At 34.6% G+C, this 12,450-nt stretch overlaps 1 protein-coding gene across 1 annotated transcript in view; it reads right to left on the reverse strand.

The window, feature by feature from the left end:
• LOC149801126 (tyrosine-protein phosphatase 10D-like) overlaps window positions 1–12,450 on the reverse strand; it is a 155,528-nt gene that overhangs the window by 95,513 nt on the left and 47,565 nt on the right. The window lies entirely within an intron of this gene.

Here is a 12,450-nt window from a genome sequence, read left to right on the forward strand (position 1 = left end):
AGGCCTTAGCAACTACAACACATTTCAGTGCAAGGCCATAGCAACTACAACATATCTCAATGTGAGGCTTTAGCAACCACAACACATTTCAATGTGACGCCTCAGCAACTAAATCACATCTTAATGTTAGGCCATAGCAACTACAACACATTTAAATGTGAGGCATTGGCAAGTACAACACATCTCAATGTGGGGCTTTAATTGTCTCAATGTGAGGCTATAGCAACTACATTTCAATGTGAGGCCTTGGCAACTACAATAGTAGCAGTATGGCATTTAGCTTACTAGAACTCTGTTCAAAGTGAAGGCAGACTGAAGTATTTCTGTGCTTATCCCAATAAGCTGGCATGTATTTTTAAACTGATATTAATCTACTGCTTTTGTACCTGAGCATAGCAAATGTTCCTTCAAAATTCACTATACATTGCTGGCTTTCTTTTTCCCTGGGGCCAATTTAGGGATTAAACATGATTCACAAATTAAACATTAACTGACGCATGAGGAAAGAATTTGAGCCCAAGGGTTAAGTCTACAAATGTCTGAATCTAGCAAACTAGGTAAAAATGTCATTCCTATACAATAATGATCAATTAAATATGTTATTATAAATAAATTATCTAAGCAATACATGCACAACAAATTTAAAGAGGTAAGTTTGTTTCTCAAATTAGGAGTTGTTATATTTTGAGTACAACTAATGATGCAAACTGCAAGTGTATTAAAGTGGTTGGAACCAGCTTGGTCATATAAGAACATGTATACTATTAGGAAACAGCTTGGTCATATAAGAACGTGTATACTATCAGGAAGTAATCATAGAAAAATGACAAGCTTGCTATATATACTCCCTCATAAGTTCAGTCAGCGTCAAACTGCATGGACCCAGATCAGGTTCAATGCAGTTTGTTCAAAGTAAACAGAACAAACAACATGGGCCGTGCAGATCAGGGTCCATGTTATTTGCAGTTTAACTTCACTTATAAGGGAGTATATACAGTATTTTGTGTACTGCTTGTGACCATTATAGCTGAGTTGAAATTGAAGCAAAAATATCCATATATATCAAATACAAGCTGAAAATAGTTGAAATGTAATTTCCAATCAATGACCAAATGTCTGAAATAGAAGGAGGGTGGTACTGTAACACCTGCCTTGTAACGGTCATCTCTAATCAATCACTTCTCTATGGACCATTACCCATACATTTTTTGAGAAATAAACAGTTACTAGGCAACTGCCTTTCCAAACAGATCATTTCTCACTTCACACTTCAAGACTTTTCAATTAAGACGCAACACATTTAAATGGTGACAGTGAACCTATTCACTTTAATAAAGGCATTGGACTTGGGCCAGCAAAGATGGACATAGCTGCACCTAATATTATGACAGTTGATAATTACTATTAGAAACACTGAAGACGCCCAACTCATGACATTTCTCTGTACCGTTGACCAGCTGAAAATTGATGCCCTGAATAATGACCTTGAAGTGAAGAAACAATTACAACTTTAATTGAAAATGTATGCTGGTTAAGAATTGAAAAAGTTGACAATAATCATGCCTTTGAATTTTGTCTTTTTAATCCAGGAAGTATAACTTGTAAATGTACCTCAACTTTCATTCTAAGATTGGGAGGGGGGGGGTAATAGTAACTGTTTCACTGGCTTTTTTTAAACAAGCTGTATTTCAAAAACTTTTTTGAAGCTTGTACTCAGTAAATCACCTACATAGGTTAACAAATGTGCCATATGATAAACAATTTTTAGTCCTAACATAGGAATAGACAAAAGTATGCCACATGATTAAGAACTGTACATCCCAACACAAAAATTGACATGAGTTTGTGATCTACTCATCAGTGTATCTAGGTATGTTGCAAATTTAGCAGCATAGGTCATGTTCCATGCTGGAAGGTACTTTTCTACCAACCATGATAGGGCAAAGCGGTTAGCAAATAGGTCATGTTCCATGCTGGAAGGTACTTTTCTATCAACCATGATAGGGCAAAGTGGTTAGCAAATAGGTCATGTTCCATGCTGGAAGGTACTTTTCTATCAACCATGATAGGGCAAAGTGGTTAGCAAATAGGTCATGTTCCATGCTGAAGGTACTTTTCTACCAACCATGATAGGGCAAAGTGGTTAGCAAATAGGTCATGTTCCATGCTGGAAGGTACTTTTCTATCAACCATGATAGGGCAAAGTGGTTAGCAAATAGGTCATGTTCCATACTGGAAGGTACTTTTCTAAAAACCATGATAGGGCAAAGTGGTTAGCAAATAGGTCATGTTCCATGCTGGAAGGTACTTTTCTACCAACCATGATAGGGCAAAGCGGTTAGCAAATAGGTCATGTTCCATGCTGGAAGGTACTTTTCTACCAACCATAATAAGGCAAAGTGGTTAGCAAATAGGTCATGTTCCATGCTGGAAGGTACTTTTCTAAAAACCATGATAGGGCAAAGTGGTTAGCAAATAGGTCATGTTCCATGCTGGAAGATACTTTTCTACCAACCATGATAGGGCAAAGCGGTTAGCAAATAGGTCATGTTCCATGCTGGAAGGTACTTTTCTAAAAACCATGATAGGGCAAAGTGGTTAGCAAATAGGTCATGTTCCATGCTGGAAGGTACTTTTCTACCAGCCATGATAGGGCAAAGCAGTTAGCAAATAGGTCATGTTCCATGCTGGAAGGTACTTTTCTAAAAACCATGATAGGGCAAAGTGGTTAGCAAATAGGTCATGTTCCATGCAGGAAGGTACTTTTCTAAAAACCATGATAGGGCAAAGTGGTTAGCAAATAGGTCATGTTCCATGCTGGAAGGTACTTTTCTACCAACCATGATAGGGCAAAGTGGTTAGCAAATAGGTCATGTTCCATGCTGGAAGGTACTTTTCTACCAACCATGATAGGGCAAAGTTGTTAGCAAATAGGTCGTGTTCCATGCTGGAAGGTACTTTTCTACCAACCATGATAGGGCAAAGTGGTTAGCAAATAGGTCGTGTTCCATGCTGGAAGGTACTTTTCTACCAACCATGATAGGGCAAAGTGGTTAGCAAATAGGTCATGTTCCATGCTGGAAGGTACTTTTCTATCAACCATGATAGGGCAAAGTGGTTAGCAAATAGGTCATGTTCCATGCTGGAAGGTACTTTTCTACCAACCATGACAGGGCAAAGAGGTTAGCAAATAGGAAGAACTAAATGAAGAATGGCCAAACGCAGAATGGTTATAAAAAAATGTGCTTACAACAGCCATCAAATAACAAACACACAAAGGTGAAACTCATTACATTTCATTAAAATGCAAACCAAATTGTTGCAGAATATTATTATTGCAAGTAACAGTATTCCTGAAAATAGGTTACTTTTAAAAATGAGTGATAGATATTAAGTATCATAAAAATAAACTTGTTTGCTTATACTAGCAATCAGTAAAAGAAAACTCTGCAGAATTGTAATTTGCTGAGCTACAAGTGAATAGAATTCTACTCACTTCATCAAGATTTGTAGGAGCTTTGCGGAAATAACAAATTCAAACATAATTGCAGACATAAATTCATCCGACACAAAAGATAAACAAAAAGCAAATAATACTGTTTTAGGTGGCTCTCTACAGTTTCTTATTTTGCATCGGGTCAGAATTTGAAAGATAAAGAATTTTCCCAGGTTTCCTCACTGGTTATACTATTTAAAAAAGACTTTGTATATCTTAGGTATTGTTCAAAGAACCTTTAATTCCCTTTATTTGGTGTATGATTCATGGGTATAATATGGGTTATGGAGTATACAGCTTGACCTTACTCCAGATGTGCACCATTCAAAAACTGCTAGCTCAACTTGGTCATTTTCACTTTCTGGACTTCAGAGGTAAATTGTAAAAAAAAGAGCCAATAACTCTTTTTTACATTTTACGTATATAGTAATTCATCTATTGCACTTTCAGAAGCTGGTATTGTCTAGCTAGGCAAAATTCATTTTCCCTATTTTAACAGGTGCTAAAGTTAGTGTACTTTAGACTAATTCAGGCTGATTGTTTTTAGCATAAGGGAGCAGCCATTTTAGTAAGCAGTGTGCTTAGATCATGTACAATTTCTAAAAGTACAATATCCAAAGAAATTTCAGCCACATTACATCAAAGTAGCATAGAGGTATGTCAACATTCTCTCAACTGTGCATGTTTCAAATGCAATCAACTTCACCATACATACATCACTCTCTCAAAAGTGCATAATAACTGGTGAGCACCCCTTAAATGTTTAACACTGCTTACTGAATAGAAAAAGACACAAATCAATATTATACTCAGAATATGAAAGCACTTAATGGCCCAAAAAGTCAAGGATGGAGGTCCATATGTCAACTTAAGAAAAGGCAAGGATGGAGGTCAGTGAGGCAAAGTTGACTTCATTTTCACCACGTAACTGAGCAAGATGACAAGTTCTGGGGTTACAATTTCACCTGAATTGCCTTCCAGCATGGACATTGTAGATAACTGATAACATAAAGTAAATGTACAATTGGTTATTGACCTAGCCACCCTGTACAGATTGAGTAAGTACTCCTATGAGTGCAGTCTGCTTTCCCTACTTTCAAAGCATATTCACTGCATTATAAATCCTTAAGGTAAATGTATATCAACAATTCTTTTTCTTTCCAAAAACATCTTAATGTATATTTCAGATCTAAATATTAATTAATTATGCTTGTAATTTGGATTCTTTTTTATAAAACTGTTCAATAAACTGTTGTTGTTGTTGTAAGGTTTAATGCCATTTTTCAGCACATGATAGGCTATACATGGCGGCCAGTATTAATGGTGGAGGAAAAACTCGGAAACCCCCGGAAAGAACCGCTGACCCACGAGAAGCTACTGGCAAGCTTTCTCACATACCCACATTAGCTGAATCCGAGACTCGAACCCATGCAGACAGGTGAGATGGCAGTGATCCATAACGAAGAGCGCTTTAGACCACTCAGCCACTCGGGGCCCCGTTCCATAAATATTTTTGTATGTTTACTGATTTTGTACAGAAAAATATTCACATGGATGAATTGTTTTGATGTGGCCAATAAACATGCACCAAAATCATTTGTCTATATTAATATTTTTCAGTATAAAGCCAATAACCTTCTATATATGATCCCTTTTAAATCAAGCAGAACTGCAAACTAAAGATCTGGCTGTGCCATCATATAATTCACCAGCAGACCTGGGTCTATTCATTTTTTTCATTAATAATCTGTAAAACATAAACCCTGACCTGCCCATGCATTATATGACAGCAGATCAGGGTCTACATTGTTTGCAGTTGGACTCAACTTATAAGCAAATATATACAGTATTTGATATTTACTGTAAACCATAGAAAAAATGACAGTCAAAAGAGGATGCATCGACCTGGTTCCCTGCCCATCTAAAAACTCCTACTGAAAGCAACAGTCAAGTGCTCTCCTTCTTTAGACTTATTTAACACTTTGCTTCAGCGGTAACATGTGTTCCAATACTGAGTGTTATGCTCCAGACATGAAAATATTTACATACAACACAGATTCAGTGACAGCCATGGGATACAAATATTATGCTCTTCCAATCCTCCTTGATTGACATGGGAAGGGTACATGCAAGTTTCCAACATTTACACTATATTTGATCAATAGTAAATGTTTAAATGAAACTTGACAATATCTGGTATTACATAACAAAGTTCATCATGATGTAGTCCCATCAATTACCATATATTTTCATTTATGAAATGAGTCCAACTGCAAACAGCAAAGACCCAGTTCTGTCATCATATATTGAGCTGGCAGATCTGGGTCTGAGCAGTTTGTTACAAGTAATCAGTAAAATAAACAACACAGACCCTAATCTGCAGGCACATCATTCCTTAGCAGATCAGGATCTTTGATGTATGCAGTTTGACTCAACTGATAAGCGAGTATACATAGTGTTATATGTTTGAAAGTGAAATCAAGCAGAGTCAGCTATATCAATCACCTGACTAAAATAACACTGAAGGCAATCATATCTCAACAGCAAAGCAAATCTAGATTACTTGTGTGCAAATACACCAAGCATTGCAGGGATATATTAAATTGTAAGGAGTTATGCACCAGAAACGAAAAGTTGAAAGACAGATGGATGGAAAGCCAACCCAAGGAACATAATGACAAAAAATATTTAAGCTAAAGAATTTTTAAATACAAAGTCCACATAATGACCACTGGTCTATCATGTGTACATGTATTTAAGTCTATGAATTTTAAGTTTTGCTTTGAAAATGAAAGTGTGAATGATGGAGAAACAAACAAACAGATGAGAACAAAAGCAAAAACTTAAACTGAAGCAATGTGACTAGCAAATGGATGCCAAGTGTAATAAACATACAAAAAGAGATATCTTAAACAGATTAAAGTTTTGCACCTGAAATTAACATGTTCGTAACAATGGATAGACCACTAGTTTAATATGAAGAATTGGTTCATTATCATCAATGAAATCCACTCTGACAACAGTGTATAACTAAAAATAGAGGACGATAGTATGATGATACAAACTAAATTATATGATCCTTCAAAAAGAAAACATTTTCTTGTCAACTTTCAATCCATCTGATTGAAGTAAACAAGATCTTTTACACTAAACAAATCCCGTTATGGACTTCTGTTCAAAGTTTGTTTTGTTTAATCGATTTCCATTGTTCCTTCTAATCAAAATGCCTTTCTTGCTTCTAATAAAAAGTGCTCAATGGAATGGTGTGCATTTAAATATTTCCAAATGACTACCGGTAACTTAGATGTATCCAATAAATAATTCTATTAAGAAAGCAGTCTGTATCATTTAACATTTCAAACTGTATGCATGAGCTCACGTGAGATAAGCAAATTCAATACAAAATAAAACATAATCTTACTAAAGCCATATCAACTTGACTTTTGCAGTTCAGCTAAAAAAATAGCATGGATATTTCAGTGAAAATATGACATCAGCATTTTTAAGTTGCTTTCCAGACTTTGAATAATCTTTTTAAATTTGTCACCAGTGGAAAATATCAACAACCAATAACTATAAAGTACATTTACTTACAAATATTAACAACCAATAACTATAAAGCACATTTACATAATAAATATCAACAACTGATAACTATAATGTACATTTCCTTATAACTGCACTCAGAAACAGCATATGCCACATTATGGGTCTAATAATAGAGACATACTTCTGATTTACAATTACCCACTGAGTCACCTAATGCATCTATTTGCAGCGTATGATAATACACATTTTAAAATTACTTTTTGTAGATATATCTCATTTTTTTTTTCAATATTTAAAGGAAAGTTAAGAATAAAAGAAAAATTCACATCTACAATGGATCTATGCAAAGATACAAGCTATTTGCTTAGCAAACATGGGCTGATTTGTATATTTTTCAGGTTATTTATATCTGTGGTATGTTATAAACTGTATCAAAAACAGTTAATGTGGTACATTTCTCAATACAAATGCCCTGCAAAACTGAGCACCATGACAATGTGTATCAAGTTTCACAAAGGTATCCTGAACATTTTTGGAGTTTTGCCTATGAAAAGTATTCATAATGGATGAATGTATGGATCAACAGCTACAAAAAAAAACAACACATTAAGACTATTTAACTGACAAACGGTGCAATGGCATACAGAGACCATTAATCTGACTTAGTACTGAGTTTCAAAGAGATATCTTGAGCAGTTTTGTAGTTCTGTCCCAAAAAGAAAAAGTGTGGATAAGGGATGAATGAATTGACAGAAAAATGGAAAAACAATGAAACTGATGACTTGTGAAAAAATAATGGTACATCTATACCTGTAGTCTAATATATGATGCAGGTGTCACACAGATACATATATCCTAAACAGTTTGGAACATTTGCTTCAGAAATACAGGTATGGATTGATAAAGAAATAGTCAAACACTATTCAGTGATTCATCTTCATGCAAATGAATTCAGAAGACCTCGCTCATTGTAAACTTTTACTGGCTGATTCCCATTCAAGCTTACTTATAACATTACATAACAGTGGCTATGTCAGTTGAGTTGTCATACAGTGACTGCTGTTTAAGTTCCCATGGCAGTGAAAATAAAAGTATATCTTGACAATCTTTCCTAATATTCATAGTGATTGGTTGCCTCATTTCATTTACAGACTGATGAGTTTACAAATAAAGCATGCAATGCACATCTTTTGTGTTGAGCATTGAGTGATTTCCTGAGAAAGATAGGATTATCTCTTTTTTCCTATGACCAATCACATTCCGAAATTTGCCATTTTTAAATAGGTAGTTTCAAATTTAACTTTCATGGTTATACACCCTGACATCGGTACAATGTCAGGCTATACACCCATGACATTGGGATGCTGTCAGGCCACATACCCATAACACTTGGATATTGTCAGGCTATACATCCACGACACTGGGACAATGTATACACCCATGACATTGGGACATTGTCAGGCTATATAACCATGACACTGGGACAATGTCAGGCTATATACACCCATGACATTGCAATATTGTCATGTTATACACCCATGATATTGGGACATTGTCAGACTATACACCATGACTTTGGGACATTGTCAGGCTATACATCCATGACAATGGGACAATGTCAAGCCATACACCCATGACGTTGCAACACTGTCATGCTATACACCCATGACATTGGGGCATTGTCAGGCTACCCACGACACCGGGGCATTGTCAGGCTATATACCCATGACAATGGGAAAATGTCAGGCCATACATCCATGACTTTGTAACAGTCATGCTATACATCCATTACACTGGGACACTCACAGGCTAAACACCCAAGACATTAAGGCATCGTCAGGCTATACACCCATGACATTGCAACATGGTCAGGCTATACACCCATGACTTAGGACACCATCAGGCTATACACCCATGACACTGGGACATTGTCGGGCTATACTCTTTCTCATTTTGTTGAGGAAACATATAAAGTTCTGTAAGTAATATTTATGTGTTACCATGAATTTAACTCCTATGTTTTGCTTTAAGATAGGGATATATATTTTCTGGTACACATAATCAGCCCCCAGATTGTACAAACTAAGTTTCTGTCCCTTCAAGCAGCATGTCTACACATTTTTGTTATTTTATTTTCTGGTCAGCAAAATGGAAACAAAGATGATAACACAGTTAATAACGACCTATCTGCTATGTCTGATATACTGCAATATGTATTGTCTGATATACTGTAATATGTATTGTCTGTTGTACTGAAACATGTGTTGTCTGATATATTGATACATATACTGTCTTATATACTGCTATTATCTGATATACTGCTATTATCTGATATACTGCTAATATGTATTCTCTGATATACTGCTATATGTACTGTCTGATCTACTGCAATATGTATCGTCTGATGTACTGAAATATGTACTGTGTGATATATTGCTCTATGTACTATCTGATATACTGCTAATATGTACTGTCTCATATCTTGCTATTTGTACTGTCTGATATACTGCTAATATGTATTATCTGTCATATTATTATATATACTGTCTGATATAGTGCTATATGTATTGTATGATATACTACTAATATGTACTGTCTGATGTACTGCTAATATGTATGGTTTTATATATTGTTGTATATACTGTCTGATACACTGCTAATATATATATATATATATATATATATATATATATATATATATATATATATATATATATATTCCAATATACTATTATCATTATTGAATACAAAATGTCTTGTAAAAAGATTCAATTACCCTGTAATTAATGTCTTTGAACATTATATTTTCTATTCTAGTATGGTTTTATTCAATTCAAAAAATATGGAATAGATATATAAAATGCAAAAAACTGAATGGAAACTGGTTTAAAATATATGATATGGTAATTTACACACTATTTCTCCAATGATATCCCCCCAGTGGACCTGCATTCAAAATATGGTGATGTACACTATTCCTCAAATGACAACCCAAAGGACCCACCATTGTAAATATTTTGACAAGCAGAAACTGACTTATCAATGGATAAAGCTTTCTTGAATTTTTTTCTTTTTTAGATTATGAAAAAGTGAAGTGGGGCTAATAATAAGGGATGTATATGGTGGGAGAATTAACTTTGACAGAGACCAGTGTATAAATATACCTTGCAAGTAATGTTCATGAAATATCAATATAATGATTCAGTATGTGGCTATAAATAAGTTTCCAGGCAGACTGCACAGTGTCAATAAATTGGAAAGCATGGGTTCAAATGTAATTATATAAAATACAAATTATCAAATTTATCTTTTTCTTAAAGTGTATCTTATCATTTGTCAAATAGCTGTCAACAATAAGTGTAAAGTATTAGCAGCAAATTCTCTTATAGTTTTGTTAAGTACATTTTTATTCATATAAAATAATTATTCAGGCTAGAATATTTTGTTAATGTGGGACAGGGTTAAACTACAATACGGTATTATTTCTGACTTCATAGAAAACTAGTTATGAAACAGTAAGTAGTTTCTTCTTTCATTGATGATGGACACGGTTGAGCAAATACCAATGATAACGCAAATTTTCACATAATTTTTGGAAAAAGCTATAACGAGAAAACTGCTTTTCAATTCAGTCCTCAGCATTAAGCAGACCCAAATCATTTTTTTCCCTCTGGGTCAATATCACAATATTTACTTTAAATGGTCCACTCTAAAAAAAAAAAAAACAGTACAATAATGTTTTGCAATTTTATGTCAGCACAAGATTTATGTAGTTTACGTTAAGGTCCCACCCACTAAAATATTTGTGTTCACTCCAAATGCCTAAATATGTAAGTAGCGTCTGGTTGCATCAATCATGGCATTATCAATCATCTTCTTCTAAACAGTCAGCAGTTTGTTCCAATCAGTAACTAGCTGAATCATCTTCTTCTAAACAATCAGCAGTTTGTTCCAATCAGTAACTAGTTCAATCATCTTCTTCTAAACAGTCAGCAGTTTGTTCCAATCAGTAACTAGTTCAATCATCTTCTTCTAAACAGTCAGCAGTTTGTTCCAATCAGTAACTAGTTCAATCATCTTCTTCTAAACAGTCAGCAGTTTGTTCCAATCAGTAACTAGTTCAATCATCTTCTTCTAAACAGTCAGCACTTTGTTCCAATCAGTAACTAGTTCAATAAGGTTAACTCAACATTCCAATTAAGGGTGGAGATGTTTTCCCTTTACCACTGACACCTTTGTTTTAGTGTCATGATCGCTCATGAGTCGAAAGCTCTCAAGACTCAAAGACTGATTAGATTTCCTCCCAACAATTAACTTCTTATCTGTACTGTTTTTTTGTACCAGTACTTGGCCATTGTTCTGTTCAATTGCTTTTGTTTTCAGAAGTCATTCTATTGTCTTTGTCCATTGAGAAAACTTAAGTTTTTTTTATACAACTATTCTTTTACTGTTCTTCAAATGAGTATCTACACCTGACAGTTATGGATGAAATTTTGGCTGTATATCAATGAATAAATTTAAATGCAATGTTTTCAAGTGTCTGCCTTCCGTTGCATTTTAACATATGAATCTGCATGCTGTCTGCTCATTGTAAAGTTTTCATTGTCTCCCATTTCTGGAATAATTTTCAATGCTATTTTTTTCCAATATTGGAGAAATTCTGCTAGTTATCCAACTCATCCCCAATATTTATTCAATTTTAGAACTCAAGAATCTCTTATTTGACAGATCTACAATAATAATTTGCATGTTAGGGGTCAAATCTTTGGCTCATGGCACCACTTTTCCAGCAGACAATTACATTCAATATAAATTTACTACTACTTTATGATTATTAAGTACCATGGCGATTTTATCTATGCACTCAATACCCATCTTATATTTCTACATTTAGATGATGATATAATTCTTTCTAATGTTGTGTGAGATAATTTGCAAACTTATTCATGGCTACATACTGTATCTGCATCTGTGCAACATAGTATAAGCAAAACATGTAAGCTTATGGTTTCACGTACATAAAATGTACATTTTAATGTATCAAACCCAGCCCAGAGAAAGGCTAACTTACCGTACAGGTCTTGTGTTAGAAAAATAAAAAGACAAAAAATTAGTAGCAAAAAATGTTAGCTTTTACCGAAGTATTTTTTTATAGAAGAAATTAAACACAATCAATAGAAACTGCATGAAAATACCATGTTTACTGGCTTATAAGTCAAATTCAACTACAATGTACACCCTACTCTAATGCACTGGCAGATCATGGTCTATGTTGCTTGTTCTACTTATTACTCCTAACGAACTGCATAGATCCAAATCAACCTGCGCATTATGCTACAGCAGATCTAGGTCTGTGTACTTTGCAGTTGGACTCGATTTATAAGTGAGTACGTATGGTAAATGAT

This window comes from Sinohyriopsis cumingii, chromosome 4 (assembly GCF_028554795.1).
Source record: "Sinohyriopsis cumingii isolate HCF-2022 chromosome 4, ASM2855479v2, whole genome shotgun sequence".
NCBI classification, from domain to species: domain Eukaryota; kingdom Metazoa; phylum Mollusca; class Bivalvia; order Unionida; family Unionidae; genus Sinohyriopsis; species Sinohyriopsis cumingii.